This window comes from Thunnus maccoyii, chromosome 1 (assembly GCF_910596095.1).
Source record: "Thunnus maccoyii chromosome 1, fThuMac1.1, whole genome shotgun sequence".
In the NCBI taxonomy this organism is placed as follows: Eukaryota; Metazoa; Chordata; class Actinopteri; order Scombriformes; family Scombridae; genus Thunnus; species Thunnus maccoyii.
Genome location: NC_056533.1, coordinates 36,096,057 through 36,105,937, shown reverse-complemented (window position 1 = coordinate 36,105,937; position 9,881 = coordinate 36,096,057). Strand labels below are relative to the sequence as shown.

General features: G+C 39.3%; 1 long non-coding RNA gene across 1 annotated transcript; it reads right to left on the bottom strand.

The window, feature by feature from the left end:
- Positions 1-220: 220 nt before the first annotated feature.
- LOC121892012 lies at positions 221-2,256 on the bottom strand. Its single transcript, XR_006094259.1, has 5 exons — positions 1,772-2,256; positions 1,530-1,663; positions 739-1,414; positions 477-563; positions 221-362 (listed from the first exon to the last, which is right to left on the bottom strand). It is a non-coding gene; the product is annotated as an uncharacterized LOC121892012 (long non-coding RNA).
- Between the last annotated feature and the right edge of the window lie 7,625 nt (positions 2,257-9,881).

Sequence of the window (9,881 nt, the reverse complement as noted above, 5' to 3'; positions counted from 1 at the left end):
GTTTTCTGTTTCATGTCTTTGCTTTGCATTGTGCTGCTTTTGCTTTGTCTGTCAAAGCACTTTGTAAACTCTGTTTTTAAAAGGTGCTATATACATAAAGATATTATTATTATTATTATTATTATTATTATTATTATTATTACATATGATACATACATATGACATGTATGATACAACATATTTTATTTGATAATGAAACTAACCTTCAGGCCAAGTTTTTTAAGGTTGCTATGAACAAACTTAACAAGATGAGGCACATCAAATATCAGTGGAATTTTCTTAAATGTAAAGTCCAGGCTGGCTCCTAACAGCCTCAGTGTCTTTATGTCAGAAGACGATTGGTCACAGACCACAGAAATTACCTGTTGTGGGAGACACAGTGTACACACTGTGTGTTAACACAACCTCTATTACATTCAAGTGAAGTATTCACAAAATATGTTGTGCTTCTCTAATTGGATTTTATTCAGACTTACTGTAAAACTAACACCTCACAGCCTCTGACAGTATTTCTGCTGTTTCTCCTGCAGAGAGAGTAGCTTTGGCCAGGAGGTATCCTAAATCTGCAGCGAGCAGATGGAAGTGTATACAGTTATTTATCCTCAACACACAATAATCACTCCATAATATCAGACCATGTGTATCTTTCCTACAATATGACCCCTTTAAGTGAACTGTATCCTGTATCTGTAGTGTTCAGTTGCTCTAAGCAGTACTGAATGAAACTAATGAACTTACTTGCTTCCACTTTGACGCCACTCCTCCAGTCATCAATACCACGGCTTGGTTAGCCACCTCGCCTTTGGCCACGAGTCCATCTATCCTGTCCAATGCCTGACTGTAATCGAAATGTTTTCTGATCGCCATCTCATCAAAAACTAATGAAACGGCAAGCTCAGATGGCTTCGTTATTATGACCTGCTGTGCCATCTGGTTCAGGATTGGATCAAGGAAACCTGGCTGTAAAGATGAGGAGCAGTAGCCTGTTAGTGGAATGGACTGACATTGTCATATATTTGTAATAGCAGAACAGAAACATGGTAATAGTCCAGAAAGTCTAATATTACAATATGTTATTGAACTATATTATGCACTGCTGACACATCAGTCTAGGCTTATATTTTATTGTGATCCATGAGATTGTGAAACTACTCTTGCATGGAACTGGCCCGCATTGATATTTATGAACCGTTGAAGAGTTGATGGGGATGGAAGAATAAAACGCCTCCTCAGCGTCCCGAAGGCATTCAGGCTATGATGGAAAATCTGCACACCCAGCTGTTTGATCAATGTTGGGAATTTTCTCTGTTTTCGGCCGCAAGTTTTCATTTGATGATATAAAAACTCTGCAGTCTCTGGAGGAGGAACTTTCAGGGCATCAGAGAGTTTTTTTTCTGCCTCTTCAGCTTTAAGCCTTGAGAGAATAAACAAAGGTTTTATTTTTAAAGAAGAGAAGGAAGTTAAGACAAAAAAAAACACACATACACACCAAGTAGTTACACCTAGGCTCTATTGTAAGGAATGCTCACTTTGCTTTATGGTCTTTGACATAAGCTCACAGTCTATTTTTCAGTCTCTTCTTGCTGGACTTTTCTCTATGAAGCTGTGCATTCATCTTTCCTTTTCCCTCACTTTCCAGTTTCAGTACTTCCTCAAGCTGTCCCTGTTGTCAAGACATTTGCATTGATATCCACCTTACAATTCAGTATCTTAATTCTAGTGATATAAATTGTATTCTTTATTTATTAATGGACTTATTTATTACAACCACCTTACTACTTCCTCATGCACTTCTTCAGCTGTTTCCTCTTCTACTTGTTTTTTCTCTCGCTGCTGTTCTGTCCTTAAAAATTACATTTCTTCAACATACTGCCACTGGTATAATGGTATTGATTGGAAGTTGTTGCATGAATTAGATGTTGCTGAAACTAAGAACAGTAGCGCTCTATTGTAGCGTACAGATGGCAAGTTCAAGTTTAAAATGGCATGGATATAATTCATTTGTTTTTCTGTGTTGGTCTTTTGTTACAAGTGCTGCCAATATTGGTCCGACCACTTCAATCCTCAAGTCCCTAAACGTTAGAGATATAGTCTGCACCCAACTAATCTACTGATGTTATTAACTCAAGTGCTCTACAATCCATTTGGTATCATGAGATGTTCAAAACTTGATTGGAAAAGAGAGAATAGTAGCTAATTCTAGTCTAGTTGTAGTCTATGAAAAGACCAAAACCTACAATGTATTTCTCCTTCTTTCATGTATGATCCATCTAGCCAAAACCAGATTACAGCTCATATCCAGAAGTCATAGAACGCTGTTTTTGTCAAAAAAGAAGGATTAAAACACGTCACAGAGATGTACTGTTGCGTCAGTCAGCACAATTCATCGTTGGGATGAACATCAGTATTTTCTACAATCCAGTACTTTTCCTAGACTTGAGTGTAATGTACAATGTGGATGCTCGGGGACTACGCTGTACAGTACAGCTTAATATCTGATATCATACCAGTACAATAACATTTCAGTTTAATAATATTCTCTTTTTCCCTTCCAATAACAGTTAAATAATAATAAGTGTCCAGTAATATCAGACAAGTGTCTCACATTAAGGAATATTGGAACAATCACTCTCTTGTGAATCTATTGCTGCTAAAATATTATAAAAAATGTGCCAGAAAACTCAAGTTCCTGTTTCACAGAACAAGGCTTTTTTCGACTTTTCTGTTAAAAAACTTCTCATGTCATCATTGGTACACTGTCATTTCAATTATACTCCTAACAGAAAAAGGGTTCACTCCATGTATGTGTTAGAGCTCATCACCTGCCTGAGTTTAAATGGGTTTGTAATCTGTCCTGAGTAGTATGAGCATTGTTAGCCTCAGTAGCAAGCCATGACTCTTAAATGTTGGCCCTTAGCTTAAGCTTAACCCTTAATCTTGCGGTTGTGTCTGGGATTTGTAGGCTGCTAAATCACAATTAAATTATGCACCAAAATAGGTTTTATCTGCATCATCTCAAAAGTAAGCAGAAATGCAAAACACGTATTTTTCTTTCCATAGATGGAAAGAAGCAATAGGCCTGTGGGACACTGGGTTGCGTGTGGACAGACACCATGTTATAAGAAATCTGTGTAGCAGATCCAATTATTTTGAAATAGATTTTGTGACTTTGTTTTGGTTTACTCCAACTTCAATACACTGAGCTGACAATCACAGCCCGTGTACTTGTGCTTTCTGTGTCGAGCTGTTGCAGCCTCTGATCAGGAAAGACTGACAGAAAGCGTTTGAATTGCTGCACCAGTTTATGTTGCTTCATTGGTTTTCTGACTGGACTCTGGACTAGTAGTTCTTATGCCTCTCAAACTGACCAAAGTTTTTGGATTCACCAAACATACACAGCCACCACAGAATAAAGAAGGACGTCACAATACCTTGGCATCTTCAAAGAAAATGTCAAGAGAGTGTCACTAAAGGGCAAAAGGTAGAAACATTTCTCTTGACTTCTATTTGGAAGATGCAAAGCGCTGAATAAAATGTGAGATTCAGAAAAATGTTTTCACATTCTGGAGTGAGATTGCAAAGTTTGGAGAAAAACTTTGCTTGGTGGTTTAAAGAATGTGTGAGATGAAGAATAATTACCCCGATTAATGTCTGGATTTACTTGATAGGAGGCCAAATATTTGCTCTTAAGCCCCTATATTGACCCCCCCTCATACTGACTGTACTACATGGTTCCTGAAACAAACATTATACAATAAATAAATAAAATGCTAGAATAAAACATCATTCCAGGTAATTTGTGGTAAATTGATGAAAAACATCATAATAAAAGTCTTAAAACTAGAACACAGTTGCTCTATAAAACAAATCTTCAATATTACCTAATAATGCAGGACCATTGGTGCAAATTCCCAAACAAATGTGCAGACAATCAATTAATTAACAAAATCTATTGATCCACAGTGAACCTGCTACTTTTGGACTTGCCTTTCGTAGCCTCTACTGCACAAATATGAATGCGTCCATTTTTGAGTTATTGTAGTTATGGTGCAGTCTGCCAACCAAATGAACATCATCTTTATGGGCTAATCATTCCCTTGTTTTTACTGGTCAGGTGTGCTCAGCTCATTCTGGGGCTGCTGCACAAATGTCAATGATTCAAATCATCAGCTGAGAAGCCCTTCAGTCGACTCGTATTCTGTCAGTCAAATCACTGCCTTTTTTTTTTTAGCTGCATCATTGTACACAGAGTAACGCGGCATGACAGCATGACAGCATGACAGGCTGTAAACTTTTATAGAGTCTTGTCTCAAAATAAATCACCTAAATATATAACTGTGGTGGAAACAGAAAGAGGGATGATGGAAACAGAGGACAATGAGCAGAAAGACTGTGTTTCCTGCTCCGACTTTGCTGCTATAAAGAACCGGTGTTGAATATTACCAAAATCAACTTAATGTCACGGGTTCACCGTCTTAGTGACTATTTTTCATGTTGTTCACCTGCCTGATCTCTAACTCTCCTGCCACACCCATCTGCCCTGCAATCACCTCATTCCCCTCACCTGAGTTTCCCCACCCATCTCCTCACCTTGATCCCATTAGGCTCATCAGTCACTCCTTATATATAATGGTCCACATTCGCATGCTCCTAGCCAGATTGTCTAGTATGTTTGCCTAGCTTTCCAGCATTTCTATATCTACCTATTTGCTCACCTGTTACCTGAGGTCCTGCCTGTTTCCTGGTCTTGAGATTTGCCTAGTCCCTTGGAGTTGTCTGCCTGGTTTGTGACCCCTGCTTGTTTTTATTGACTGATTAAAGAATATTGGACTCTGCTCCTGTCTCTGAGGTCGTGCTTTTGGGTCCTGAGGTTCTGAGTCGTTACACTTAACGACTTTTGGACCAGACACTGGTACGACCTCCTCTACTGTCCAGTGTGACTGACTCTTCGGCTGACAGCGCTGGCAGCAGCCAGGCAGGAGAGACGCTCTGGTGCGCTGTGGATTTTATAATTCAACTAATACCAGGATGCACACTTTTTCGTTTCTCTGGCTGTGTGAAAATCTAACGTTACGGCTTTAACCCATAAGAACCGGACCCATTTCTCCTTAAAGGAAAATTATGGGGAATATAAAACAAACCAAATGGACCACAAGGAACACATTTCTGAATTTTTTTTTTTTTTTTTTTAAATTCTACCTTCAGTGTCAAAGATCCCCAACTTGTTTTATATCAATTTGTTCAAGAAATGTGGTCAGAACAGGTTAAATGTAACACAGGACGTCTTATTAAAGCATCAGAATTGTTAAATGGGTTGAAACTTACCTTTAGTAACAAAAAACAAGCTTTTTAAAATGAGCTAGTTCTGTCACATTTGCTGACCGGGCACACCACCATTTTGGAAGTGATGTCACAGGTACACAGATTCACACATTGTCACATGACTGCACCAGGATGTTCAGTGGATGTAACTTAGGGGACTTCATGAGTTAAACTCAAGGATAAAGCTGTATAAGGAATTTTCCAGAACATTGAAAGGGTTGGTGACACCTGTGTCATCGTGGGTTCTTATGGGTCTTACAGGTAAAACACAAGACTCATGTAGGCTGCTGCATGAGGTCAGTAGTGTGGGGCAGCTGCTTTACAGGTGAGCTGGATTGTACTGTAACCAGACGGAGACATAAATAACATTTCACATAATCGTAGGTCAGGTGTATTGAAGAAACATCAGTAAGAACGTTGAGTATTTATAAGTGCGAAAAATATGTAGAAGAAGCATGAAACACAATTGCATGATAAAGTCTGTATTTTAGTACAGTACAGCCCTTTCTTATTCTGATATCAAGTTGATTGAAAGGAACAATCAATACTTTATGTAAACCCCAAGTCACCAGATAGTGACTGACAGTATAAAAATTTACCAAGTGATGGAAAAAGTGCTATAAGTCTATTCTCTATATACTGTAAAATCCCAACTCAATGTTAAATATAAAAAAAAAAACCCCAACAACAACAACAAAAGAAACAAACAGATAATGGTTGTTTGTACATGTGTCCACAGAGTGAAGAGTGTGATGGATTATGTGTAGATCAGGTGTGATGAGTCTGTCGGGGTCAAATTTAGCCCTACAGCTGAAAAGCTCATTAGTATTGTCTCTCCTCACATCTTCACCGCACGCTCGCATCGCCAATCAATGTTCCAGGGAATTGGCTTTAAAAGAAAAAGACTTAATGATCCCAACGCCACAAAGCTCTGCTTCATTAAATGAGTGTGAGTCGATGATAATTATTACTTTATGTGGATGAATACGTGTGTGAAGTCCGAGATAAAGGCGTTTTGGTGCCAAGGCTGAGGCAGCAGAGCAGCTGGTTGCTCAGCCTTCGAAATGATTTCACTTTTAGATGTGCTGAGAATATGAACCCCCTGCTCACAGCGTCCACCGGGGAGGTTCGAGAAAACCGGTCTATACCATCGATTTATGACGGTCAGTGGAAGATTTCCTTTATTTTTCCAGAACGTCTTTGTACACAGCTCAGACAAAGAAGTGCAAGTTTTTCACCTTCAAATTTACTTTTCTTTTATTTATCCCAAGTGGGAATTTATCTTGCAGCAGGTGAAACATAAAACACAGAAAAGTGTTTGAGAGAGAAGATCAGACCTGTCCGATCGCTGCGTGAAGTTGGCGTGATTGTGGATTTCGGAAAGGGACATGAACTTTCAGATGCAGCCCCCCACCGGACGCTGTTTGACAAGCATACATACCAATGCCTTCAGCTGCCTTCCCACTACCACCTTCCAACTGATCTTTGTCGTGGAAATTTTTCATCATTGCTCAAGAACCACAAAGAGACATAAAGAAAGTAGTTGTAGACACTGTACAAATCCATCACACCATCAGTAACAATTATACAAATGTCCAAACACAAAACAAAAATACAATCATCTTGCATTTTTGGAAAGAAAGCGTATCGTTCAGACAGCCGTTTCTCTAAAGATTGTGAACCCAAACCAGACAGCTTTATTCGTCTCCAGAAGCAAAGCTAAAAACAGTCATTTCCCTAAAAGGACACTTTCACGAACTGTTACATGTCGACGTTTTATTCTGGCGACCAGGCTGCAAATTTAGCTTGTCTAGGTACCTCATGATCCACACAGTTTCTAAGACAGTAGACTTAAGGCAAAGATATCTCTAGCTAACCCCAGAAGTCAGCAAACAACCCTCAAACAGAAACAAGTTCAAGAGTTGAACTATCCAAGGAGTAGCATTTCTTCATCAACATGTGTACCAGAATGACATTACGTCACATTCAGTTGAAAACATTAACCCCTTAGTTTGGAAACATTTGTAACAGATATACAAAAGATTTATAAAATAATAACCTATTATTCAATATTCTCTCACATCTTCCATCATCGTTTTTAAAGATTGGGATGACTACTGAAGCAGGGGTAAGATGAACACAGGATTTTCCTGTTAACTGTCTCTTGATATCGGGGCTCTTTTCAGGGGTAAATGTCAAGGTAAAAGAAGCATCAACCTGAGTAAGTTTTTACTTGTGTAATAAAGATACTGTATCTTACACTGATGGACACATCTTACAGCACATTTTCAATAATAAAATCCATGTTTATAGCTGTCAAGGCAACACTGTCACTTCCTGATTTATGTTTCTGTGGGAAACGTTGATCGGTGGGATGCTTTTTCAATCAAACTGAATTACTCTGCTGAAAGCTTGTTAAACAGTGTAGGAGTGATGAGGGACACAGTCAACACACCACATTTCTGGGCTGTTTGACACTGATGGTAGTCATCACATCTACTTTGGCTCCAACATTTTAATTTTCAGTGAGTTTCGATGCAACTTTTTCAGCTGTCAACCTCTGACATCTACTAGAATGTGTATGAATAATTCATTCTTATTAACATGGATTAAATTATTTTTTCAGATTAGTCCGGAAATAGAGCAAAGGTGGGGAGAGACTTATTCTATCAGGTAGGGTTTTATCCTTATTTACCTAGAAGAAGCCTAAGAAGATGAAAGTGATGGATCTGTGTTTGACTTGCATCTGCAAAGATACTGAAGCTTTCTTATCGAGGCCCAGAGCCAAATGTGTGCGGGACATCCTGCGAGGGTTGAATCGAGGGTCTAAAAGGTCCAATTTATATTCTGGGCCATATAAATAAAATTGACTAGACTTGATTTAAGAAGGAAGTAAATTAAAAATATTTATTTGAATTTGTAAGATCTGGTAGTTGTTACTAAATGGCATTAAGTCCAATATTAAAAGATTATTGCTCACCAAATTCATCTACACACTCTGATATGTGCACTATTAATTTATGGAGGCAAACTTGAGGACGTTCTTCAAACATCAACATGTAACAGTGTGTACAGACACAATAACTTTATGAATCTTGGGAACAGCAAGATAGATGAACACAGTGGAGCATTTAGTGGTTAAAGAGATAGATATTTCTCTAAGGAGTTGGTAGAGAGGAAAAACAGAGACAAAAGAGAGTAAATATTGGACTTATATTCACCAGGTGAACAGAAACACGACTCCAAATGAATGATAATGTTGTTCTGTAACTGCTGGATGTAGAAATAAGCAACTGTTTGCTAACAAGTTCAACATATCACAGTACAGTAAATCAGTTATTGCAGGTTTAAGGCTCCTATCGTTTAAGGTTATATTTTGTTGAAGTGTATACTGTGTAACCACACAAATGAGAAATTAAGCAAATTACCACAAACTAACAGACTTGCCACACAGTAGACCTGGAGCCTTTGGCCTCCTAAAGCTGCCAAACACATGATCAGCACCGCTCTGTGCTATGTCGAGAACGGTGTCGCCCATCTATGTGGAGGCGCTACCTTTGGCATGGCCCACTGCTTGAAATTGCCACCAAGCACTGCGCAAAAAATTCAAATTATTTCAACTTTGACCTTGGTTGCTGCTGACCTTTCAAAGCGCAACCAATGAGATAACAGCTGTATGTGATTTAGCCAGAAGCAACATATGCAAGCAGGAGAGGTAGAGAGTTTCCCAAACTCTATAACACAACATTAAAAACATACCATGATCTTGGCAGAAAAAAGTAACGCATGGCAAAATGTCAGCAGTCAGATGAGGCTACCAGGTTTGTGAATAGCTATACAGTTTATGAACTTAGCTAAATCCGATGCTAAAGTTAGCTTAACTGTGATAATGATGCTTCGTGTCACAAGCATAGCTATATAAACTGTCGGTGACCAGAAATCGTTAGCTTAGCAACAGTAAATCCCATCATGTTTTTACATAGAAATTTGTTTTTGCAGAAGAAGAATATAAGAAATGATGGAAAAACTTGAGGAAGCACCATTTTTCTTGAAAGAAGAGTGATGCTGAAGGAGGAGATAGAAAGAAATGGATGCACAGCTCCAGTTCGAGTTTCCTCAACCCCTATTTAAAAGATAGGCCGACCAGTGGAAACATTGACTTTGCGGTGCTACAACTGACGCCAGTGACCCAGACAGCATCTGACGCCAGTGACCCAGAGAGCATCTGACGCCAGTGACCCAGAGAGCATCTGACGCCAGTGAGTCTCCCAACTGTTCCAGTCTCCCTCAGTCTCTGACCAGATACTGCAGAACATTCAGTCTCCCCAAAACACCTCAGCTCGGCCCTCATATTCTGCAGCATCCTCACTCCAGGCATTTCAAACCCCTTTATTAGATCAGCAGGTAACCCCCCCCCCAGCCCTCCATGAAACCCTACCAAGCCCAAAGCTCTACAACTAGCCATTCCTCCCAAGCAACAACCCAGCAGGCAGCTCAGCCTCTAGCAGTGTATAAACATATCCAACCTCCCAAGACACCTTCCCAACTTCATGTCCCTG